We start from the raw sequence: 27,966 nt of genomic DNA, 5'->3' as shown, positions 1-27,966 counted from the left end.
GCTGTATTCTGCTCCAGCTAATAATGGTTGCTTCATCAAAATTAAAATTGCCTTTAGCTCTGGAATGTGGTTCTACTTTCTTGCATCTATTTTCATATAGTTAAAGTCAGGTTCTGACTCAGACTCTTGAGTAAATTGTTTTCCTGGCTGGTCTTCTATTCAAGGCATTGATTTTTATCTATAAAGCCCTGAGAAGTTGAATTCTAGTTACTGTTTAAAAAAAAAAAAAAAAAAAAAAAAGTTCTCTTTCATGCATGGTTAACATAGTTGAAGTTATCCAAAGGCTTTTTGCTAAGTCATCCTTACCTTTGAATTTCAAGAGGCAAAGGCCAATTGCAAATCAACAAGTCAGTTAATTCATAAGGATTCCTCATGCTGACTGCTCCTTGATGTGTAGGTAAGACCACTGAAAGGAATGCATACTATTACCTTTAATACAATTTTCAAATCTCTTTTACTCAGCAAAGTTTTGAGACTTTAAATTCAAAGTTATATTTAATGATCTGGCTATGGTTTTCAGCTTTTTAAAATTAAATATGAAATATATGTTAATGAACTTCTCAAGAATATGTATTCTATCCTTTTGGGACATAGTAATTTAGAATGGACTAGACTAGTTTACCTTTGCCCTATCAATGAAATTGTTGAGGCAAATATTTACCTACCTAAGAAAATAAACTGTTTTTAAGCATTTTCAAACACCCATATGGACTTTAGAAGCACATAAAATGACTTGATAGATAATGTATAAATAATTTCTAAATTGCCATTACAGCAAGACCTTTGATCACGAGAAGGAAGGAAAAGAATCTGTGAACCTCTAGTTTCAGATTTTACTCTTGCATTTGTTTATGTATGACTCTTGGGAGAAGTCATTCCATTTCTTCTTTTGCAATGTCTCTCATGTTTATCTTTTATTTCTTTTCTAAAGCATTGTACTCTATCTCCTGCTTGAGTTATTGAAATAGCTTCCTAAGATCTCCTTACCACAATTCATTGCTCTGCAATGATTTTTCTAAATCATTAATTTTACTTTGTTTACAGTATCATAGTAATGTATCAAAAGTAATATAAGTAATATAAAGTATCATAGTAATGATACTAGTAATGTACTAGTAGTACTAGTACTATGTAAAGTACAAGTAATGTAAAGTATCATAGTAATGTAATGATAAATATGGTAAACATCATAAATAAATAAATATTTTACTTTATTAATGGAATAATTTTACCATATTAACATGTAATAAGTAATAAACTCCTGTCCATCACCTGAACCCATCATACGTTTTCCAACCTTTGAAAAGCATCATGTTATAGATAAAGAGAAATGATTTTGATTCAAAAGATCTGCCACCTTTCCACCTCTGCCATGTATCTCTGTGACCTCTGCTATACCTTGTCTGTGTGATCTTTGTGTCACCTAACCTCTGTTTTCAGTTTCTTTATCTGTACAATGAGGGACTTAGAACCAAAATGGGTTCTTTATCCCCTATCCTTCCATCCTTCTCAGAGAACCAGAAATGAACCTGAAGGAGGAAAACAAGAGACAGATAATACAAGAGAATAAAGAGAGCAATGGAATCTTATCCAGTTCTAGCGTCAGCTTAGCCCACATCAGGGCCCAGTTCAGCCTTTAAACTCAATCTTATCTAAAGTTATTGGATCTAGTTTGCCAACATTTTTAATGGAATTTCTTCCAATATTCCATGCGGGAGCTATTCATTTGGGAGATCTGCTGGGGACAGAAGGTAACTTTGATCATTCATTTTTCCCCTTATGAAGCTAAATTCAGAACCTAATCCTTACTCAAGATGCAACTCAACTGTACTATTCCTTTGACATATTATTATTTAATGGTTTTGTGTGCATATACTTTGTATCCCTACTAGATTATGAATAATATTTTTTGCTTCTATATATTCTCTTCCTCAGGTGCCCAAAATGTGCTATGCACATATGTAGGTACTCCTTAAATATGTGTTATGTGAATTGGAAGAGTTTTGTTAGGCTCTAGTGTCTGACAGCTATTAATCTTGCAGAATTAAAGAACCTAATAATTAGAATTAAGAGATCATGCAGACAAACTGGTGCCTTACCAAGAACTTTCTACATCTGTTGCATGGTAGTCAGGAGCCTTGTCTTTGGTTCCACTGCTTCCCATTCACTAGTTGAATAATAACTGGCCTTTCATCTAAACTTTCTACACCTCAGTCTATTCATCGTGTAAAAAGCAATAGTACCTGTTTCACATGGTTACTGGTTTTGAGGTTCTTCCTTATATTTAGCCTACTCATGATAATACTCAAAGTAGCTGGAATCAGCTTACCATTGGTGCATTTAGAAAAGGTTCCGGTTCCAGTTGTCTACCCAAATATAAAATAGCAGCCACTTCAACCATGGATATTCAGCCATACGTATAATTTTATTTCCTAGAGTCAGAACTAAATGAAGATTCAAAGATGAGAGTAAGATAGAATGTGGTGTTGCCTGATTATTCTCATATAAGTGAATCTTCCACTTATACATGTTCCCAAAAACCTTATAATTAGATCAACTAAATATAAAATTTAGCTTTTTTCCTTGAAATCTCAATCCTGATAGCATATAAGGCATGTAGTTATTGCCTTCCTCAATATAATAATACACTAAATATCTTTTAATATCTACTGTGAGAACCAGTGTGTGGGGGGGGCAACTAAGACATGGATCCTTGCCCACATCTTACTTACAGTCTAGAAGTGTGATATCCCAAATGTGATAACCACAAAACCTGACTATTACAATAAATGCTTAAAGAATTGCAAAACCAAGTGCACTGTGAATTCTGGAGAAGATAATTGTGAGTAGAGATTATTGGACTTCTATTTGTATTCCCAGTGTTTTGTGCAGAGCCTGACACATAATAGGTGCTGAAAAAATATTTGTGGATCAACAATGTTTTTGATGGGATCTTGAATAACTAGATGGAGTTGGCAAAGAAAGCCTGAAGTACTAATGCAATTACAAAATACTCCCTGAAGCAAGCAGGCAAGGGCACTGATGGGGATCAGCTTGCCTTACAGTCCTACCTCTCTGAAGTCTTGGGAAAGACCATCTTACTGTATCCAATCAGAAAGCCAAATTATGATGTAAAACCTCTAAAGTTCAATTTCTCCTATAAACCTATCCATGACCTATGCCATCTTTGCTGAATCCCTTTTGGGTTAGCGCACCTCAGAATTCTGCCTTACAGTATCTTTTTTCTCACTCCCTTCCAATGCTTCATGGGGTCATTCCTCTCCCTCCCTCCCCCATTCCTCACAGTATATAGCTAACTAACTCTTTTAGGATCTTAAACTTCTCTATGGATTTAGCCTGCCAGTTAATGGCGTACTCCTACCTCATAGCATATTCCCTTTCTCCTGGGGAGTTCCACTAAGAAACTTGCCTTTTCCCTTGTTAATTGTTAAAACTCCCTTTTTTGTTAATTATATGTCTCCTAAACCTATTTCATTTTTACTACTCTTCATGTCTATTTTACCTCTTCATTTTTCTGTAAACTCTTCTTAAAAATAAAGGTACCTTTTGGCAAAGAGAAAACCCTTGTGAATTGCTACCCATCATTTGGTGCTGGATCTTAACCTCATCAGTAAGGAAGAGGATACAGCTTCAGGGAAGTCTTTCTGAAGGAGATGGCATTTCAATTGTCCAGAAAGTCTTAAAGCATTAGAGCCATGAAAGCATTCAAAAATGCATGAAACCCTTTCATAGGAAAATTTAGAATAATATTTCTACAATCCCATAATATAAAACTCAATTAAATACATTTTCTATGGCTTTGGCTATAATGCATTCCATTAGGGGAAAAAAGAACGAAAGGAGGAAACATTGTCCATGCAATTTCACCTGCATGATCATAGTAAAAAAAAAAAAAAAAAAAAAATGACATACTTCTCAAACTCGTTGTGAATGAAACTGTGACCTTTGTGAAATCTGATAGCTTACACCATCAAACAAAGCCTGTTCTTTGGGGTTGGCAGGAGACTTGGTAAGCACCTATGGCCAAAGAACAAAAGTTCCATTTGAAAAGGGTTATAGCTTCTCTGACTCCTGCAAAGGAGCAGGAAACACAACCTTTTATTTCGTACAGAAACCATAATCTGGAAGTAGAAAAATAAGGACAGTCTTTTTTTATCTAAGGAGCCTCCAGTGTTTCCCTGTTGAGAACTCACCATTCATCACAATCCCCCTGGGCAGCAGGCAGGAGACTAAAGGCATTATCCTCATTTTAAAAACAGAGGTGAAAGGGCAGAACTGGCTGGTTAAGTGGTTCTGAACTTCTGACAATCTGGAGTAGACTTCAAATTAACCATTTCATCAAGGCCCTGTGTTTGCATCCTGTAACTCCTGTGCTTACTCTCCATCCTCATCAATTCTGACAGAACATTTGTTTTTCAAGCTCCACTCTTGCTCCAAATGAGGTTCATGGCAAAAATTTTTTTAACAGATAGATTTTAGTCTGCTGGGGCCTTGAGCAATTAGATAGGTGAAAAAGTGAACATGAACTATTGTCTACAGAGTTCACCTGGCTGGCTTCTAGGTCACTGTGTCAGGTTCCACAGACAGGAACTGATTCTTCTCTCTGGGAGAATCAAGTGGGACAAAGGGAAAGGGTTAGAGTGGACCTCTCTATAGCAGATTGAGGATGTCCTGCCCAGCTGGATGTATGGGGAAAGTGCCTCAGATCTCCCCTGCTGGGTGTAAAGCTATTTTGTCTGTACATTTGCGTCATTTACTCTGGTGTTTGTATGTGAGAGTGAATACTGAGAGAAAGAGATAGAGACAGACAAAGAGAAGAGGAAGGAGGAAGGAAGAAGGAAGGGAGGGAGAAGAAAGGGAGGGAAAAGAAAGAGGGACAGAAGGAAAGAGGGAGGAGGAGAGAGAGATCTTGATCACATCATACATTTGCTATGAATTTGAGGGATTGGAATTAAGGGAGTTATCATAAAGAGGGAGAGGCGATGGAGTAACAAAACTAATAGCCAGGTCTCGCTCATTGAATATCGTTTAACCCCTATTCTTGGGATCTTGGCTCTATTAATGGAATCAGCATATTGGCAGATATAAAAGACTCTGGAACACTGTACCAACAAGTGAAAACAATAGTGCAGTCCAGATATGATAAGGATTAAGGGAACATCTAATAGCAGAGAGATTAGAGCTGAATAGTTTTAACTGGAGGAAGCTTCAATGAAAATTTAGCATGGATTTGGGAAGGAGGAAGGAGAAATGGAGTCAAGAAGCAGCTCTGGAATTTGGCTATTGAGGTCTTTGACTCATCTAAGACTCCCTTGGACCAGATTTTCTTTCACCCATAATCAATCATCAGGTTACCTGGTGGGGAATTATTTCTCTTCCCACACACCTCTCTCCTGAAAGTACAAAATCAGTTGTAGTGGGATTCCCCTAGGATAGCCTTGAAGATACTCTTTTCTTTGTCACCCCAAGACTACAATTCCTCTTAGGAAACTTTATACCCTTGGATCCTACTGAGGTTTCAAGTAAGGATGATCAAGGGTAAAGGGAAGCTCATAGGTGATAAGGAAACATGGTATATAATAAACAATATACCTTTCATCCTATTGGGGCATGTATGATGTAAGAATGATGAGCTGAGCAAGGAGGAGGGAGATATGTGAAGATGGAGTATATTATAGAATAAACTGAATTCAAATCCTGGCTCAGAGTCTTGTTATCTCTGTGTCCTTGGGTATTGCTGAGCTTCCTTATCCATAAAATGAAAGGAATGGATTAAATGGCTTCCTTATGGCTCTATGTCTATGATCCTATGAAGAGGAATTTGGAATTGTGGCCCAGACACATAAATACCCAGTTCTAATATTTCTTGAAAGAGGTATCTGTGCAACAATATTGTAGGAGAGCATTTGTTTTCTTTCAACATTCTTTTTTTTTTAAGTTTTAAGTTTCAAATTTTTCCTCTTTCCTTTCCTTCCAATTTTCTACTCCAAGACAGCAAACAATCTGATATGTTGTACATGTGCAATCATGTAAACATATTTCCACATTAATCATGTTGTGAAAGAAGAAACAGAACAAATGGAAAAACCCAAAAAACCTAAAAACAGTGAAAATAATATGCTTCAATCCATAGTTCTTTCTCTGGTTATGAATAGCATTTTCCATGATGAGGCTTTTGGAATTGTCTTGCATCATTGCAATTCTGAAAAGAGCTAAGTCTATCATAGTTGATCATCACACAATATAACTGTGTACAATGTTCTGATTCTGGTCACTTCACTCAGCATCAGTTTTTATAAGTCCAGTTTTTCTGAAATACATCTTTCATCATTTCTTATAAACTGATAATATTCTATAATATTCACATTCCACAACTTGTTTAGCCATTCCCTGATTGATGGGCATGTCCTTAATTTCCTATTCCTTGCTACCACAAAAAGAAGTTACTAAAAATAGTTTTCATATATGTAGGTCCTTTCTCCTTTTATGATCTCTTAGATATACAGGCCTAATAGTGCTATTGCTAGACGAAAGAATATATACACAATTTGATAGCCCTTGGGGTATTGTTCCAAATTGCTCTCCAGAAAAGTTCAATCAGTTCACAATTTTTCCAATGGCACATTAATGTCCCAAGTTTCCCATATCTTCCCCCACATTTATCATTTTTCTTTTCCGTCATATTAGCCAATCTGATAGGTATGAGGTGGTACCTCAGAGTTTTATTTTGCTTTTTTCTAATCAAGAGTGATTTAGAGCATTTTTTCATATAACTATAGATAGCTTTGATTTTTTTTTTATTTGAAAACTGCCTGTTCATACCCCTTGATCATTTCAATGATCAATTGGGGAATGACTTGTCTTCTTATAAATTTGACTCAGTTCTTTTGTATATGAGAAATGAAGCCTTTATCAGAAATACTTGTTCTAAAATTCTTTTCCATTTTTCCTCTTTTCTTCTAATCTTGGTTGCATTGCTTTGCTTGTGCAAAAACTTTTTAACTTAATATAATCAAAATTATCCTTTTGCATTTCATGTTTTCTGACCCTCATTTGGTCATAAGTTCTTCCTTTCTCCATAGATGTGACTTATAAATTATTCCTTTTTTGCTCCTATGCTTTTCAATATTATGTTTTCAGCCATGTTGTCAAACACTGATGGCAAATTCTTTAAGTATTTGTAGAATTCACTTATAAATCCATCTGTTCTTGCACATTTTTTTCCTTAGAGTTCATTGATGGCTTGTTCAATTTCTTTTTCTAAAATATGGTTATTTATTGTCTTAGATGGGCATTTTGTAAGAACATTTGAGAGTTTATTGATAACTAAGTAAGGGATCTATGCCCATGCCTTTGCCAAGAGTCCAGTTAACAGTAGCATAGTATATATATATACTCCAACAAGATTGTTGCCCTCAAGCTTTAAACAAGTTTTTGGAAAAAGCTCCCTCTGCTGTCTTATATTACAGATGTCACAACTTGGACCAAGAGAGATACCATGATGATGATGAACAAAACTGAGCTTTGAAGAAGAAAGAGACACTAGAGACCTTATGAGAGCACTGAGTAAAAAACTTCAAGATCAGATAATGGAATTATTTTAAATAGTGGCCAATCCCAGATATTAAAAGTTGCTAAGGATTTTCCTCCTTAGCAGAAGAATATTATGGCAGATACAGCTTATGGAATCTTTACAGAAGGCAACTTCCCATAGATATTAAGCATTTCAAGTAAATGTGGAGAGGTTGCCTTATCAAGAGAGGACAAAATTTACCATTTAGTCATTATGGTTTCAGTAGTCTTTTGAAAAGATAGCATATTAAAATCTATTCTGGAATCATTGAACCTGGGTTCAAAGTTTTCCCCTATATATTTACATTTTATTATATATATTTATATTTATAAATATAAAAAGTTTAATGTTTTATATATTTATAATTATCATATATTATAAATATTTATAGTCATTTATGTATTCATTATATTTTATATATATTTAACTTCAGCAAGTCACCTTACTCCCAGTGTCCCATTTTCCTGATATGTAAAATGAGGGGGTTAGACTGCATATGCTATCTCATTTTTTCCATCTTTAGGTTTATGATAATCCTATAATCTTTTTCTCTTTTAAATGTTTCCCCCAGTTACATTCAAAACATCTTTTTACATTTGTTTTTAAAATTTTTAGGTTCTAGATTCTTTTCCTTATTCCCACCCACAATTATAAAAACACCTGTGAAACTATGCAAAATATTTCCATAAAAGTCAAGTTGTGAAAGAAAACATAGATTTCCCACATTAATGAAAATAAAACCCTTCAAGAAAAATTAAGTAAAGAAGGAAGACAGAGAGAGAGAGAGAAGGCTTCAATCTGTATTCTGACATGATCAGTTCCTTCTCTTGGGCATGGATATGATTTTTCATTGTAAATCCTTCAGAGTAGTCAAGGAATAATCTTATAATCTTATGAAATTCTGGGTGGGGGCCTGAACCAAAGAAATTCTAAACTACAATTCACCATCCTATTCCTGGTGGAAGGTGTGGCCTGAGAAAGAAAGTTGCGTAAATTAGTGTTCATTTCTGACGCTGGCAGTCATACTTATTTTTGGCTGTCAAGAATTTGGCAAAAGTTTAAAGGGAGGGTCTTCTTCCCCTATACAGGGAGAGTCTGAAGTGGGCTTTCATCCAGTTAAAAAGCATACGGAAAACTGAAAAGGACATAAGTTACTTAGAGCTCCTTTTATATATCTTTCTATTTTGCCTACTGGAAGAAAAAATGGTAAACTGGAAAACATCATACCTGTTACAACTTTTCAGATTTCCTAACACTCCAACCTAAATTCTGAAAAAAAACAAAAACAAACAAACAAAAAAAAAAAACCACAAAAGAATCATTATTAAATAACCTAGAACCTTTCAGAGAACTTTTACTAATTTCTTTACTACAGATTAATATAATAAAATAAAATTTATGCAGAAAGAAAAAAAATTGTCTTCTAAATTCCAATCAGTAAAAGATATTATGGAAACCCTATGGAGGGAAACTAATTACCACTAAGATTATCTCATTTCAATAATTTAAGAAGTGATTTCTTTTCAAATTATATTCAATTTTTATATCTGGGCTCATAGAAATGACAATAATTTTATTCCTTAATATTATGGATGAAATATACATGACTTTTTGCAAGTTATTCCTACTCTCTTATATAACTTACATTATTTTAATAAAATTACATTTTTGGTGAATGGATGGATATCTATATCTAACACTATCTAGGAGTTATAGTAGACAGAGGCCTGGAATAAGGTAACTCATTTTCCTGAATTCAAATCTGGCCTCAGACACTTATTATCTGTGTGATCATGAACAAGTCACTTAACCCTGTTTGTCTTAGTTTCCTCTTTTATAAAATGAACTGGGGAAGGAAAATGACAAACCACTCTAAGTATCTTTTCCAGAAAAGTCCAAATGGAGTCATGAAAAGTCAGAAGTGACCAAAAACACAACTGAACAAATAGAAAAATCTGGACAGGTAGGGAGTTATCTTTCTTTAGTCCTAAATTTTGAAAAATAGATTTTTCTTTAATTTAAATAGCATCAGATTAGAAGAAAGAATAAAGATAAGAAGAAAATATTTTGTAGGATTATAATTGCTTAAGCAAATAGAAAAACTCCTCCCAAAAAAGAAATAATAAAGACATTGAGTACAATTTCATTTCCTGCTAATTTAATTGATTTAAAACAATTGCTTCAAGGAGGGCCCAGAAACTGTCCAAGTCTTCAAAAATACCATTCCCTTGTTAGGGTGTGTGATATAGAAGCTAAAGGCAACATGGGTTTGATTACCAGCACTTTTGCAAAATACTCTAGAAAAGGTCAGAAAATTATGAGCAAAAATCCTTCATAAAGCAGCAAAAAACAAAACAAAACAAAAAACACCTCACAAAAAACCCTTTCCTGTTCATATCTTTTGACTATTTATTAATAGAGTAGCTTATACAAAATAATGAAGAGTGAAATGAGCAGAACCAATAGAACATTGTATACAGTAACAGTAATATTATTTTAAGAATGACAAAATGGCATGGAAATATGTTAAGAAATGAAAGTACTGAGGCAGCTAGGTGGATTGGATACAGCATCAGCCCTGAATTCAGGAGGACCTGAGTTCAAATTTTGTCTCAGACACTTAACACTTCCTAGCTGTGTGACCCTGGGCAAGTCACTTAACCCCAATTGCCTCAGCAAGGAAAAAAAAAAAAAAAAAAAAAAAAGGACATGTATAACCTATATCAGATTGCTTCTTAGGCATGGCATGGGGTGGTAAGGAATAGAAGGAGGGAGGGAGACAGAAAAAAAAAAAAATTGGAACTTAAGATTTTAAAAATGAAAGTTGAAAACCATCTTTATATATAATTTGAAAAATAAACTGCGAGTAAAATAAAATTTTGAAAAATTAAAAATACATAAGTTGAGTTGGTAGCACAGATGTAGAATATTTAATATACTTTCAAATGAAGTTTTATATTTTTCTTGTTTTACTTTGTTTCAAGAGACAGAGTAGGGATAATAAAAAAAAACACACACCAATAAAATATTTTACTTTAAAAAAAAAAAGGATGTCTGAGTAAGTCATTTTGACTATAATAAATATCCAAATTAACTATAAAGGACATATGAAGCAAGACATTATCTGCATCTAGAGAAAGAACTGGCAAATAGAAGTAGATATGGAAAAATTTTACATATATATGTATATGTATGTATGAATGTGTGTATATATATTGTGTGTATGTGTGTGTGTGTGTAGTATGAATGTGAAGGGGGAGAAAAACTATTCCCTTTACTGAAGTTGTGTTCCCTTTAAGAAACTGTATTTCCTTTTGATCTGTGATCCCTTTTAGAGTCCTTGGACATTCTGGAGAAGGCATATTCCCCCCAGATAAGTTATCTTTCCCAGATGCCAGAGCCTTTAATTCAGTTAGATATCCTGGTCAAAAAGCACACCTTTGAAGTGTTGTTAATTCCAATAGGAGATTTGGGTTAAAAACTGATAAGCATCTAACCCTTTGAACCTAGGCTCCTGAAGTCTAAAAACTCCCTAAAACAGGGCAGTACCTGGAGTCATTCTTTGCAGAAGGCCCAAGTAATTTGCTAGGCTCTGCCCTCTGATTCTCAGCATAAAATTCCATTTCCCAATAGGTTTCTGCCATTATATAAATCAGTCTCTTAGCAAACTGGTTTCAATCCAACAATAAACTTTCATTAATAATTCAAGAATAAACAAATTCTTTTACTTTAAACCTGCGGCCAATTAAAAGGGGATTTTTAACAACTCTCTTATTGCTACTAACTTCATCACCACCAGGAAATGAGGGGATTCAAACCTCATCAAATGGGAGTCATCTTAAGGGGCAGAAAAAACAAGGAAAAAAAGAAAAAAAAAATTACATCTTAATTAAGAAGAATACCAAGTTTTACATAATAGATTTTCAGTTTCATGTGCAATCATCTTTTTGTGATTTTGTTATGGAAATGCTTGTTTTATTCCATAAATTTATTAAAAATAGCAAAGAAAATGAAGTTGAAAAGCTTGTATTAAGACCAGATTGCATGTACATCAAGATTATTTGTAGATTAAAATGGAAACAGGACAACAGAAAGAGATGAAATGAAATAGATTTAATGTCATTTTAATAGGGATTGATTCTTGTCAGAAACAATTGTAGAACAGATAAATTCAAACTCTTCAATTTCCTACTGTGTAGAGAAATGGTAATTGAAATTAAGGAGATGAAATCATAATGAACAGTTGAATGTGACCAAATTCATATGGATGAAATTATATGCTATTGTGGACAATTTTCAAAACATAAATTTTCAAAATAATGCAAAAGGAAAAGACTCCAAAGGAAGAGAGAAGTTCATGTAATGATACTGCTTCCAAAAAAAGATTTTTGAGAAGACATTAGCAAGTACCAATTTATATGACAGCTTTCTTATCCCCATTATAATCTTTCTGAGATTAGCCATTGCACACATCAAAGACGTCTTCAATAAAAATAGGTAGATTTTCCCAAATAATTTTATTGTAAATGACATCTTTATAGTCATAAGCTGGGACAACCAGATACAAGGAGTCAAAAATATAGCATCGTTCTGCATTTGCTATTTCAGGAAAGAATTTTTTTCAATAAAACAAAATATAGCCTTGAAGATGCTCCTGCAAAAAAAGTGATTTTTGCATGTATTTTATTTTATATTTTTTATCTTTTAAATTCTGAACTCAACAACCAAATAAAGTGAGTGCATCCATGTACACAGTAGAAAAGAAAGATGAATATATTTTAAAATTATAGAAAACTAGGCCCAACAATATATATGGATTGCATGACTACAGAGATAACTTTATTCTACAACTTTCTGGGTAATTAACATTGGGAAATATATTAAATGAGGATATATATATATATTTCTATATATATATATATATACACACACACATGCATACATGCACACATATGTGTGTCTATCAATATAGATATAGATATATATATATATATTTCATTCTATTGAAAATGGCCTTTGTCATTGTTATGGAAGATGTCTTGCACAAAGGCCAAAAACAAGGATTTCCTACTAACAACCTGATTACTGACATTTAAAAAAAAAAGTTCCCTCTTGCTCAATGTATATATAAGATCTACTTACATTGCAGATTGTTAACAACAATTTGAAAACAGGTTCTAAATAATAATAAGAGTGCAAATCCAAATAACTCTAGTGACTCAGCAAATTGACAAAAATACAAAATATAGTAACAGTGTAAGAGGTTAAAAAATGGTAAAAGGATTGGGGAAGGTATAGGAAAACATTGTGAGAGCTGTGAGTCATTGTAACTATGATGGAAAAACAATTTGTAAATAAATTGTGTAATATGAATATAATGCCATAATATTACACTATGAAAAAAATGATAATTTGATGAAAACAAAGAAAAAGCTCCCCTGAGTAGCTCCCAGGATGACTGGTAATTGCTATTAACACCTTTTTCTTCCCAAATTCTATATCTAAAGGCAAAAATAGAAAGAAAAAAAAAAGCCAGTAGGTTCTCTTTTCCCCATGATGCCAACTGAGAGCTGCCTATGTCATTTGTGTTTGTGTCCTTAGTTGTGACTATTTTTTCCTTTGCTATTACATAGTAGGTTTTCCTATAGAAAGTGTCTTAGACCAAAAGCCAAAGAGTCAGATTCTGTCATTTGCTATCCATATAAACTTGGAAAAATCACTTAATCTCTCTGAGATGAAGTTTTATTACCACAAAATGGAGATAAATCTGCAGTTTTATTATCTGAAAAATGGAGAAAAATCACAATCTCTCTGAGATGCAGTTTTATTATCTGCACATGATAGCTGATCTGTCTATATTTCAAGATTGTTGGGAAAATCATATGAAATAATATATAATAAAATAAATATATATAACTTTATGGTAAATTTAATATATATATACAAATGTATTATAGCAATATATGATAACACATCAAATAGAGATTTTATATATATATATATGTATATAAGTATACATAAATGTAGATTTTATAAACATAGGGAAACAGAAAATGACAAATGGGAATTTGTACTTATGTTATTTCATTTGGTGCAATAATCCATTGAGACAGGTATTATATGTATCATTATCCTTATTTTTGCAGAAGAAGCAGCTGGATTATACCATTCATCTCTTGAAGTTATAAGACTTTTTTCAACAGGTTTCTACTATCATAGAACTAGGGTAAAATTCAGGTTATTTGGGCTTCTACTTCAGTTCTCCTTCTTCTACTTTAGTGTACATGAAGTTACCCTAAGCACTGTGTAAAGTTTAACTTAAATACCCTTAATCCCTTCCACTAAAAGCTCATACTGCACAGTTACAAATAATATAAACTAAATTAGGTACAAAATGGCAATTGGGGAAAAAACAATATCCCCATATTCTTTTGCTAATTGATGACTCAGGATGATATCATAAGTTATAAACACTTGAGATAAACTATTTGGAATTACTAAAAGGAGAAACTGAAAGAAAGAAATCTAAACTGTATATAAAATACAATAAATAAGATTTAAAAATACATCTGTTTTGGATGCTCTAGAAAATGAGAACAAGTCTAGAAGGAGATGTTCATTTATGTTTCATGGCCCATTTTGTTACATAGCCCTAGCAATAGGTATATCATTTTAAAAGTTTATACCCAGCTTTCTCTGCAAGAAGCTGTATCTCTCTATAGACACAGAACTGAAAGTGGAAACAGGGCAACATGGCAAATGGAGTCAATTAGTAGGGTTAGTGTAGGATGATAGAGAACAAGCGTCTATTATGTGCTAAGTGCTTTACAAATTTTATCTTATTTGGCTGTTACAAAAACACTGGAAGATACGATTATTATCTCCATTTTACAGTTAAGGAAACTGAGGCAAACAGAGGTTAAGTGTTTTGCTCATGATCACCCAGCTAGTAAATATCTGAAGTCAGATTTGAATTCCGATTTTCCTGACTCCATGCCCCACAACTCTAAATACTGAACCATCTAGCTGCTTTTTAAGGTAACCAGCTTTACTGGCCAAGCACATCACTCAACTTAAACATGAATTTCCCAATGACATCCAAGAAATTTTATTTTGTTTGTTTGTGGATGTATTTGGGGGGCGAGGGAGTTATGTGTTTATGTTCTTCCCCAAGCCCAAAACTCCTTGTTTAACAAATGAAGAAGAAACATATTTTGTGAATCATCAGCAGATGGTTGTTCCTTTACAAGTCTTTATTCTTATGCTTTTTGGTGCAATGGCCCAAAAAACTAAGCTAGAGGGGGGCCAGAGGGCAATCAAGATGATGAAGGGCCTTGATTTCTGTCATATGGAGACATCATAGCTCTCTTCCATCATCTGTAGGATTGTCATATGTAAAAGAGATTAGGCTAGATCTGCACTAGGAGACAAAATTAGGAAATTACACAGAAGTAAATTTAAGCTTTAGGAAAGCTGCCAAAGAACTAGATCAATCCAAAAGAGAAATGCACTGCCTCAAGTAGTAATAGTTTCTCATTCTTAAAATTCAGTAAGTTCATGCTCTGCATGTCTGACTTTAATTCACTTGAGGACTTAATGATGATAGTGATGTAAACTATGTCCCTCTGATGTTTGGGGGGGATGGACCTGGGTTAGAGAAACCCTAAAATCTCAATCCCTCCCAAAGGGAGGGGCACCACCCTCCTGTTCCCAGGGGAAACTCCCATGGGGATGGATCTCCAGCTACAATTCAATTGGAGATCTTGGTCTGGGGAAAATTAATCATCATTCTTTAGTCCAGGTCAATCTCCTCCAAGGATCAGGGAGCACAGTTTACATCATCAGTGCATGTTAATTTAGTACTTTAAAGTTTGGAAAGTATTCTGCATGTATTATCTCCTTTAATACTTATATAACCAAGATAGTTGCTATTTTATCTCCATTTTGCAGTGTGAGAAATTGAGGCCCAGAGAAATTAAGTACTTAAGTTCCTGACTCCAAGACTAAGACCTTCTTACATCAAAGAAAGGACAAAGTGCTGATTCTCTCTCCAAACTTTCTTAATAAAAGATTATGATTTTTTTTGTTAAAAAAAAAAAAGGTAGTAATAGTTTCCCCATGACTGGAGGCAGTCAAGTAAAGTTTAGATGACCATTTGTCTGATAGGTTGTAGATGAGGAATAATTCAGCCAAATTCATCAATCTATCAGAGAACCCTGTCAGCTAATTGACTAATCATGTATGTAATGTTTCATACTTAGGGATTCTCCATCTCTGTAAAGGAGTGGGAGGAGGTATTTGTTAATGGTCTCACCCAGCCAGCAATCTCTGAAGGACAGGCACTAGGTTTCAGATACATGTTGCTTATGCTGGCTCCTCTCCATATGTCTATGGTTCCAGATTTTTTTGCAAGTCATTTTAAGTCCACACCTTCTCTCTTGTCACATATTTCCCCAGTGTCTTTCTCCACTCCCCTCTCAGCTATTCATGAGTCATGTCTCCTTCAACATGCCACATCGTATTGTTGTCCTAAAGGGTATGAACAAGCTTACCTGGGTGAGGTGGTACCCAATGTTTATCTGATGTTAGTTTCTTAGTTTTATTGTATCATAGAATGTATTTCTCATCAGTGAATTGTTTCTAACAGGCTAAAAAAAGTGAAGATTCTAGAGTTCCAAATTCCATTTGAAACTCTGCCAGGTGATTGTAACTACAAGCTCCTACTTACAAAATCAAAGAATCACAGAATCTTGCAGTTTAGGTTTGCAGATGCTAGTTAATGCAATTCATAGCTAAATAGAAATTCCCCTCTGCAAGATCTCTGACAAATGTTCATTCAGGCTCCTCTCAGTGACAACTACTACGAGAAGCTCCTGAGGCAGCATATTCCATTTTTGTGCAGTGTCAATTGATGGTTCATATAAGGTGGCAATATTGCTTCCATAGCCTCCCAAAATATATCCATGATACTTCCTTAAGGGTAGGGAAGCAAATATTTAACTTTTATGCCTCATACTTTTCTCTTTCTGGTCAAAATTGTCAGCCATCATGGAGTTAAAGGAAATTTGTGAAAGATACCTTTGGAATGCAAATATTAAAGTCATATATACTTCAGTATAAATTTGAGTTAATTTGGGACTTCACTAAAATTTAGAATCAGAGCATTTATACTTTAAATCTCCTCTTAAATCCTAGAATGAAAGACTTTGTCCTCTTAAAAGCGATCCCTACACAAATAGTGGTGGGGATGATGAAATAATGGAATTTTGACTTTAGGAGGGCTTTTTCAATCCCCTAAAACATATTAAGGCCTACCTACCTACAAACAATATCAGGATTCATACATTCTATAAATGTGGGGATCTTTATAGATAAAGACAATCACAGGCAACTCATTGCCTACTAAATTACTTGTGAGTAGGGATTGTTTAAGTTTTATTTTTGTATATCCAATGCCTTACACAATACCTGACACATGGTAGGTATTGATTGATAAGCTCTAAAATAGGATATGATTCTATAAATTTACTTTCTAGGACAAAAGATCCGCTACAGATTTTCAGTCCCTTCTAAGCCCATGACAGAATGCTCATAATTTAAGAGCTAGAAGGAAATTAGAGATCATTTACTCTAATCCTCTAATTTTATAGACCACATCAATGAGGTCCAAAAAGGATATGTGGCTTGCCTAATATATAAGGAGTAAGTGACAGAATTCAATCTGCATACAAGTCCTTGACTAGAGTTAGTACATTTTCTGTTACACCATACTATGTCTGGATGGCCCCTTGTAATCCTTGTCAAGGCACTAGGAAGATCTCCCTGTAACTATTTCCACTCAGTCATTTCTGGGGAGAAAGGGAAAAGGCTCTGTGAGGCACTGGAAGACAACTGGGGTCCTCCCTTCAACAAGAAAGTAGCAAGGAATATCTCCCAACCTGAGTAATCCTGGGGTTACTTTTAATCAGCAGTAGGAACATATTTCTAAAAGTTTAATATTTTTAAAGAACCTCTTATTTATTTCTTATTTAAGAACTTCCGGCCAAGATGGCGGCGTGGAGGCAGACAGCTGCTTGAGCTCCTCGTTTTCTCTCAGAACTTACTTCATGACAAGCCTCAGACTTAATGCTTGACCCAGAAAGAAATCCACAAATGATCACCAAGAGAAGACATCCTTGAAAGTCGCCAGAAAAGGTCTGTGTTTGCTCGGGGGAGGGTCAAACATACTGGGCACAGACTGAGGGCAGACAGCCAGAGCGAGACAGGCAGCTCACACAGCTCAGACCGGAGGGGGAGGGGTGTGATCTCTGCCGTTTCTGTGAAAGGGCTTTTGCCCCAGTGTGGATGCTCCGTCTTGGAAGCAAGCCAGGAGCAGCAGAGAGGGTGTAAACACCAGAGGTGAAGATTAAAACCCCAGAAAGCCAGCATCTCTCAGAGCCTGGCCACCCCCAACCCCCACCTGGACTGACTCGGTGCGTTCTCGGAGCCTCGGAGTGCAGACTCAGTACAGTCATTGCTGTTCTGTTAGTGGCTCTCTGCTGCCCTACCCCCAATCTGTAGAGGAAGCCCATTAATACCATCCAGCCCCATCCCCCCAAAACAGACCAATTGTTTCTCTTGTCAGTTTGTTTTCTTTGATTCCTACTCTGACAAAATGAACAAAAAATTCAAAAGGGCTCTAACCATTGACAGCTTCTGTGTGGAGAGGGAGCAGACTTCAAATGCTGAGGAGACTAGGAACAGACTGTCCCCAGATGTATCCCCTGGGAGGGATATAAGCTACTCCTCAATACAAAAGAACCTCATAGAGGAAATCAAAAAGGCTCTCACAAGAGAGCTGGAAGAGAAATGGGAAAAGGAAAGGGAAGCTTGGAAAGAGCCTGGAGAAGTCATCCCATGCATTCAAAGACAGAGTGGATAAAGAAATCAAATCATTGAGAAACAAGATTAGTGAGCTGGAAAAGGTAAACAACTCCAAGGAAAACAGGATTAGTGAGCTGGAAAAAGAAATCAGCTCTCTAAAAAATAAAATGGATAAAATGGAAAAAAATTCCATAGAACATAAAAACTCAATTGGACAATTACAAAGAGATATAAAAAAAGTGAGTGAAGAAAATACATGATTGAAAATTAGACTGGAACAAGTAGAAATGAATGACTCCAGGAGAAACCAAGAGGTAGTCAAGCAAAACCAGAGAAATGAAACAATTGAAAAGAATGTCAAGTACCTTAGCAGAAAGACAACAGACCTGGAAAACAGATCCAGGAGAGACAATTTGAGAATAATCAGACTCCCTGAAAAATGGGAGAAAAAAAAAGAGCTTGGACACCATTTTTGAGGAAATTATCAAAGAGAACTGCCCAGACATTCTGGAAACAGAGGGTAAAATAGACATTGAAAAAATTCATCGATCACCTACTGAAAGGGACCCTAAAATCAAAACGCCAAGAAATATAGTGGCCAAGTTCAAGAACCATCAGACAAAGGAAAAGATATTGGAAGCTGCTAGAAAAAAGCAATTCAGATATGGAGGATCCACAATAAGGATAACCCAGGATCTAGCAGCGTCCACATTAAAAGAACGAAGGGCCTGGAATATGATATTCCGAAAGGCTAAGGAACTTGGTATGCAGCCAAGAATAACTTATCCAGCAAGAATGAGCATCGTTTTCCAGGAAAGAAGATGGACATTTAACGAAATAAATGAATTCCATCTATTTTTGATGAAAAAACCAGACCTACATAAAAGGTTTGATCTTCAAATACAGAACTCAAGAGATTTCTAAAAAGGTAAAAAGAAATCTTGAGAACTATACTTCTGTCAAAAAAATATGTAAAGAACATATGTACAATTTGTCTTAGAAACTAGAGGTGGAAAGGAGATTATATCATAAAAAAGTGTAAAGTGGTGGTACTACATCTCATGAAGAGGCAAAGGTAACCTATTATATCTGAGAGAAAGAAAGGAGGGAGATGAACATAGTGTGTATCAATAGACATATTCGATTTATGGTGAAACTTCTTCCACTTCATTGAAAAGTGAAAGGGAAGGAGTAAGCTAAGGGGAAGGGAATACAGTAATTTCGAGGAAAAGGGGTAAAATAAGGGGAGGATCTTTAAGGTGGGGGAGGGATCCTAAAAAGGGAGGGCTGTGAAAAGCAAGTGGTGTTCACCAGTTTAATACTGGATAGGAGGGTAAAAGGGAAGGAAAGGAGAAAAGCATAAGCAGGGGTTAATAGGATGGCAAGCAATATAGAATTAGTCCTTCTAACCATAAATGTGAATGGGGCAAACTGCCTCATAAAGAGGAAGCAGTTAGCAGACTGGATTAAAAGTCAGAATCCTACTATATGTTGTTTACAGGAAACACACCTGAAACAGGGTGAGACATTCAAACTAAAAGTAAAAGGGTGGAGCAGAATCTATTATGCTTCAGGCAAAACCAAAAAAGCAGGAGTAGCCATCCTCATCTCAGATCAAGCAAAAACAGTAAATGATCTAATTAAAAGAGATAAGGAAGGGCATTATATCCTGCTAAAGGGCAGCAGCAATAATGAAGCAGTATCAATATTAAACATATATGCACCAAGTGGTGCAGCATCTAAATTCTTAAAAAAGAAATTAAGAGAGCTGCAAGAGGAAATAGATAGCAAAACTATAATAGCGGGAGATCTCAACCTTGCACTCTCAGAATTAGATAAATCAAACCACAAAATAAATAAGAAAGAAGTCAAAGAGGTAAATAGAATACTAGAAAAGTTTGATATGATAGATCTTTGGCGAAAGCTAACTGGAGACAGAAAGGAATATACTTTCTTCTCAGCAGTTCATGGAACCTATACAAAAACTGATCATATACTAGGGCATAAAAACCTCAAAATCAAATGCAGTAAGGCAGAAATAGTAAATGCATCCTTTTCAGACCATAATGCAATCAAAATAACATTTAATAAAAAGCCAGGGGAAAATAGACCAAAAAATAATTGGAAACTAAATAATCTTATACTAAAGAATGATTGGGTAAAACAGCAAATCATAGACATAATTAATAACTTCACCCAAGAAAATGACAATAATGAGACATCATACCAAAATGTGTGGGATACAGCCAAAGCAGTAATAAGGGGAAGTTTTATATCTCTACAGGCCTACTTGCATAAAATAGAGAAAGAGAGGGCCAATGAATTGGGCTTACAACTAAAATTGCTAGAAAAGGAACAAATTAAAAACCCCCAAACACAAAACTTGAAATTCAAAAAATAAAAGATGAGATTAATAAAATTGAAAGTAAAAAAACTATTGAATTAATTAATAAAACTAAGAGTTGGTTTTATGAAAAAACCAACAAAATAGACAAACCCTTAGTAAACCTGATTAAAAAAAGGAAGGAGAAAAAGCAAATTGATAGTCTTGAAAATGAAAAGGGTGAACTCACCACTAATGAAGAGGAAATTAGAACAATAGTTAGGAGCTACTTTGCTCAACTTTATGCCGATAAATTCGATAACTTAAATGAAATGGAAGAATACCTTCAAAAATATAGCTTGCCCAGATTAACAGAGGAAGAAGTAAGTAGTCTAAATAGTCCCATCTCAGAAAAACAAATAGACCAAGCTATTAACCAACTTCCTAAGAAAAAGTCCCCAGGACCAGATGGATTTACAGATGAATTCTACCAAACATTTAAAGAACAACTAACTCCAATGCTATGTAAACTATTTGAAAAAATAAGGATTGAAGGAGTCCTACCAAATTCCTTCTATGACACAGACATGGTACTGATACCTAAACCAGGTAGATCGAAAACTGAGAAAGAAAACTATAGACCAATTTCCTTAATGAATATTGATGCTAAAATCTTAAATAAGATATTAGCAAATAGACTTCAGAAAATCATCCCCAGGATAATACACTATGACCAAGTGAGATTTATACCAGGAATGCAGGGCTGGTTTAATATTAGGAAAACTATTAGTATAATTGACCATATTAATAATCAAATTAATAAAAACCATATGATCATCTCAATAGATGCAGAAAAAGCATTTGATAAAATCCAACAGCCATTCCTACTAAAAACGCTTGAGAGTATAGGAATAAATGGACTATTCCTTAAAATAATAAGGAGCATATATTTAAAACCTTCAGTAAACATCATGTGTAATGGTGATAAACTAGAACCTTTCCCTGTAAGATCAGGAGTGAAACAAGGTTGCCCACTATCACCATTACTATTCAATATAGTACTAGAAACTCTAGCCTTGGCAATAAGAGCCGAGAAAGAGATTCAAGGAATTAGAGTAGGAAATGAAGAAATCAAATTGTCACTTTTCGCAGATGACATGATGGTATACTTAGAGAACCCCAAAGACTCTGCTAAAAAGCTATTAGAAATAATTCAGAATTTTAGCAAAGTCGCAGGATACAAAATAAATCCACATAAATCCTCAGGATTTTTATACATTACCAACACAATCCAACAGCAAGAGATACAAAGAGAAATTCCATTCAAAATAACGGTCGATAGTATAAAATATTTGGGAATATATCTACCAAAGGAGAGTCAGGAATTATATGAGCAAAATTACAAAACACTTGCCACAAAAATAAAGTCAGATTTAAATAATTGGAAAGACATTCAGTGCTCTTGGATAGGCCGAGCGAATATAATAAAGATGACAATACTCCCCAAACTAATCTATTTATTTAGTGCTATACCAATCAGACTCCCAAGAAACTATTTTAATGACCTAGAAAAAATAACAACAAAATTCATATGGAAGAATAAAAGATCGAGAATTGCAAGGGAACTTATGAAAAAAAAGTCAGAGGAAGGTGGTCTAAGTGTACCTGATTTAAAGCTATATTATAAAGCAACAGTCACCAAAACCATTTGGTATTGGCTAAGAAATAGAATAGTTGATCAGTGGCATAGGTTAGGTTCACAGGGCAAGATAGTGAATAAAAATAGCAATCTAATCTTTGACAAACCCAAAGATCCCAAATTTTGGGATAAGAATTCATTATTTGACAAAAACTGCTGGAAAAACTGGAAATTAGTATGGCAGAAACTAGGCATGGACCCACATTTAACACCACATACTAAGGTAAGATCAAAATGGGTCCAAGATTTAGGCATAAAGAACAAAATCATAAATAAATTGGAGGAATATGGGATGGTTTACCTCTCAGACTTGTGGAGGAGGAAGGAGTTTGTGTCCAAGGGAGAACTAGAGACCATTATTGATCACTAAATAGAACATTTTGATTACACCAAATTAAAAAGTTTCTGCACAAACAAAACTAATGCAAACAAGATTAGAAGGGAAGTATCAAATTGGGAAAAAAATTTTTACAGTTAAAGGTTCTGATAAAGGCCTCATCTCCAAAATATACAGAGAATTGACTTTAATTTATAAGAAATCAAGCCATTCTCCAATTGATAAATGGTCAAAGGATATGAACAGACAATTTTCAGATGATGAAATTAAAACTATTTCCACTCATATGAAAGAGTGTTCCAAATCATTATTGATCAGAGAAATGCAAATTAAAACAACTCTGAGGTATCATTACACACCTGTCAGATTGGCTAAGATGACAGGAACAAATAACGATGAATGTTGGAGGGGCTGTGGGAAAACTGGGACACTGATGCATTGTTGGTGGAGTTGTGAAAGAATCCAATCATTCTGGAGAGCAATCTGGAATTATGCCCAAAAAGTTATCAAACTGTGCATACCCTTTGACCCAGCCATACTACTACTGGGCTTATACTCCAAGGAACTACTAAAGAAGGGAAAGGGACCTGTATGTGCCAAAATGTTTGTGGCAGCCCTTTTCATAGTGGCTAGAAGCTGGAAGATGAATGGATGTCCATCAATTGGAGAATGGTTGGGTAAATTATGGTATATGAATGTTATGGAATATTATTGTTCTATAAGAAATGACCAACAGGAGAAATACAGAGAGGCTTGGAGAGACTTACATCAACTGATGCTGAGTGAAAGGAGCAGAACCAGAAGATCATTATACACTTCAACAATGATACTGTACGAGGATGTATGCTGATGGAAGTAGATTTCTTCAACATAGAGGAGAGCTAATCCAATTCCAATTGATTAATGATGGACAGAACCAGCTACATCCAGAAAAGGAACACTGGGAAATGAATGTAAACTGATATTTTTACCTTCTGAATCCAATTCTTCCTGTGCAACAAAAAATTCGGTTCTACACACATATATTGTATCTAGAATATACTGTAATATATTTAACATATATAAGACTGCTTGCCATCTGGGGGAGAGGGTTGGGGGAGGAAGGGAAAAAATCTGAATAGAAGTAAGTGCAAGGGATAATGTTGTAAAAAATTAGCCATGCATATGTACTGTCAAAAAAAATGTTATAATTATAAAATAAAATATAATATATATATATAAAGAACCTCTTGGATTCTTTTATGTGATATTAAGATATTCTGTATAGGATATTCTATCTAAGCCTTAATTGATTATTGGGTCATCCTGAGGTCATTTAAAGAGCCTTTGAAAATAATAATGTTTTTTTCTTTTTTGTCCTTTTGAAAATGTTTCTGTTATGGACAATATATAATTTGAAATATTTGTGTATGTATTGGATATTTTATTTAATTTTTTTTCCCTGAGGCTGGGGTTAAGTGACTTACCCAGGGTCACACAGCTAGGAAGTGTTAAGTGTCTGAGACCAGATTTGAACTTGGGCCCTCATGAATTCAAGGCTGGTGCTCTATCCACTGCGCCACCTAGCTGCCACCTAGCTGCCCCCCCCCCCATTGGGTATTTTAAAAGCAAAATTATTTGTGTGTATAATGTTCACTTATGAAACTGTCTACTTAGATATGAAAGAAGTAAACTTACTGAGACAAATTCTTACTGTTATAAATATAAGGTTATGGTAAATACTTGTTAGGATTTATCTGAAACTTTGATTAATGAAATTTGTTATTGGAAGTAAAATTTATTGGGCTTATAGTTAATACTATTTGGGAGTTTTAATGCTCCACCCTCTAACAATTAGTGGGACAATTAACTGGAGTAAAAAATGAATTTTAGCTATTTTATCCTATATGTGCTGAAAACTGAATTTTAACTGCTTATATTATGTTATAGTTATGTCCCTGCATTCTTTGCTGTTTCCAATCTGGTTATATGTCATCATTATATCCTAAATACTCGGGCAAATAAGTACTTAAAAGCCTGATCATCTATCTGTTTCTGGATATTGTGTTTATGATATTCAAGAGTTTTTTAAAAGGTTTGGTCTATGAGACCGAACTGCTATTTATTTGGGACTATAGCTGACAGCCATTTACCTGTCCTATTAAGCAAACTCATCTCTTTATATAGGAAGCTGCTGGCTCTTTACATTTTGCAGCAGTCTGGTGAACCGAGTCTTTCTACTGTTCTAACCTTTATTTGTTAGATTTGTGTTTTTTTGTTCTCAATCTTGGTCATATTACAGGTATTGACTTGCTTCTGGGACCCAGATCAGCTTTGATTGCCAGCACGCTACACCACACATATCTTCTGAATGGACTAAGAGTCTCCGCCAGTGCCCAGCCTGAAGCAGTTTTTGAGAGACTATTGTCCCTGCTTCTAGAGTACTTTGGACTGATATGAGGAATTTGGAAATCCTGATTGGGTCATCTATTACTGTGTGTTTAAGATTTGGGAAAGAACAAATTAAAAAGCTTTTGTACAAACAAAACTAATGCAAACAAGATTAGAAGGGAAGTAACAAATTGGGAAAACATTTTTACAATTAAAGGTTCTGATAAAGGTCTCATTTCCAAAATATACAGAGAATTGACTCTAATTTATAAAAAATCAAACCATTCTCCAATTGATAAATGGTCAAAGGATATGAACAGACAATTTTCAGATGATGAAATTGAAATTATATCCACTCATATGAAAGAATGTTCTGATCAGAGAAATGCAAATTAAGACAACTCTGAGATGTCATTATACACCTGTCAGATTGGCCAAGATGACAGGAAAAGATAATGATGAATGTTAGAGGGGATGTGGGAAAACTGGGACAATGATGCATTGTCAATGGAGTTGTGAAAGAATCCAATCATTCTGGAGAACAATTTGGAACTATGCCCAAAAAGTTATCAAACTGTGCATACCCTTTGACGCAGCATTGCTGTTATTGGGCTTATATCCCAAAGAAATACTAAAGAGCGGAAAGGGACCTGTATGTGCCAAAATGTTTGTGGCAGCTCTTTTTGTAGTGGCTAGAAACTGGATGGATGTCCATCAGTTGGAGAATGGTTGGGTAAATTATGGTATATGAATGTTATGGAATATTATTGCTCTGTAAGAAATGACCAGCAGGATGAATACAGAGAGGCTTGGAGAGACTTGCATGAACTGATGCTGAGTGAAATGAGCAGAACCAGGAGATCACTGTACACTTCAACAACAATACTGTATGAAGATATATTCTGATTGAAGTGGATATCTTCAACATAGAGAAGATCCAATTCAGTTCCAGTTGATCAACGATAGACAGAAACAGTTAAACCCAGAGAAGAAACACTGGGAAAGGAGTGTAAAATGTTTGCACTATTGTCTTTCTACCCAGGTTACTTATACCTTCAGAAACCAATTCTTACCATGCAACAAGAAATTTGGTTTTACACACATATGTTGTATCTAGGATATACTGTAACATATTTATTATATATGGGATTGCCTGTCATCTAGGGGAGGGAGTGGAGGGAAGGAGGGGAAAATTTGGAAAAGTGAATACAAGGGATAATGTTGTAAAAAAAAAAAAAATTATCCATGCATATGTACTGTCAAAAATAAAAGTTATAATTATAAAATTAATAAATTTTAAAAAAAGATTTGGGAAGGAAATTGTTAAAAACAGTGTAACTATTGCTGTCATATTTGAGGAATTTTTAGGAAACTTACTGTACCAGTCTTACGTATAGGAATTTTGATTCATTTATATGTGGAATGGCTATTTGATAATTCTTTTCTGTGAGAAAAAAAAAGGGGGGGAGGAAGAGATAGGAAATTGGGGAAACTGGTGTATTTTTGTCAAAAATACCTGAAAGAATGGAAACAATTCCTATTCACTTTGCCTTATTTAAACAGTCCTTTTCGTTCTTACTCCTTGCTTAAATTTACTGGACTATGATTTGCTGGTTATGTTTTAACTTTGAAATCCCTTATTCTGTCAGAATTGCCCTGGCAGACTCAGTTTTTTGGATTATTTTTTGGAAACAACAAGAAATCAAATACCTGTCCTGGAACTGACAGTCTCTCTGATCTGTTTCTCCACTCCTGTAACCCCAGTCCCTTAATTAGTATTTCAGCATTCTCAAAAGGCCTTGCAGTTTGTTATCAGGCCTCTAATAGTTTGGGGTTGTCTGCTAACTGCATCATCTGCTCAGAAATCTGGATCCTAGTAGCAGTTCCTGTTCTATCAAGAGAGGACAGGTGGAACTACACGAGACACCACTTTTTCTCCATTTGGAGTCTTTGACAGACTTGGGATGCCCCTCTTTATTTGGGCAGCAAGACTGTCCTGTGCACTGCTACTCCCTATACAAGCAGAGGCTGAGTTAAATGCAGAAATGATCACAGACTTAACTCATAGTGAACTGTCATCTCAAAGTGGATTCTCTGGCTGAGATATCCCAACTGCAGAGGACCAGACATACTAGCAATAAGGAGCCTTTTGTAATGCTGATTAACTCTGGGGTTATCAGGGAGAGACTTGTCCTAGCCATAAATCCTTGCATTTTTCTAGTTTTATTTTGTTTATTTGCTTCAATAGGCTTGGTCAAAATTATGGTGCTAAGACCTATCTAGAGGAAGGTAATTCAATGATTTTAATACTCAGAAGAAAGAGAGTGTGAAATGTTGTTCCACCATTCTCTTTTATTATCCTGACTCAGTTTCCCTGAATTATTCTGCCTTAGTTTCTAATTGTTCTGGTCAATCCTGCAACACCACCCTTTCCTCCTAATCAGAATAAAAGACCTTCTATTTTAGACTTCATGACCCCAGCCCTTCCTACTTATCAAAATGCCTCTCCCAATCCCAGAATGTCTGGTGCCTCCCCCTATCCTGTCAGAGTCCTGTAGCGGCCTCAGCACTCTGACTCCACCCCTGCCTCAGTCTACCCTTGTATCTGAGATATATATATATATGTATATGTATATGTCATTGAGAACTAAAAACTCAGATTGTTTGCTGGATTCTTGGAGACAATAGTCTCATTCAGCCCTGGAACCAAACCATGGATCCATTTGGTCCCAATAAATCTCTCCCTTTCAAATAAAATATTAAAAGCTCTCTAATCTCTA

At 34.9% G+C, this 27,966-nt stretch overlaps 1 long non-coding RNA gene across 1 annotated transcript; it reads left to right on the top strand.

Moving 5' to 3' along the window:
* Positions 1–282: 282 nt before the first annotated feature.
* On the top strand, positions 283–27,966 carry LOC141560731 (uncharacterized). The gene is made up of 3 exons (XR_012487800.1): positions 283–397; positions 17,628–17,788; positions 25,098–27,966. It is a non-coding gene; the product is annotated as an uncharacterized LOC141560731 (long non-coding RNA).

This window comes from Sminthopsis crassicaudata, chromosome 3 (assembly GCF_048593235.1).
Source record: "Sminthopsis crassicaudata isolate SCR6 chromosome 3, ASM4859323v1, whole genome shotgun sequence".
Lineage (NCBI taxonomy): Eukaryota > Metazoa > Chordata > Mammalia > Dasyuromorphia > Dasyuridae > Sminthopsis > Sminthopsis crassicaudata.
The sequence above is the reverse complement of the archived record's forward strand: the minus strand, read 5'-3'. Positions and strand labels throughout refer to the sequence as shown.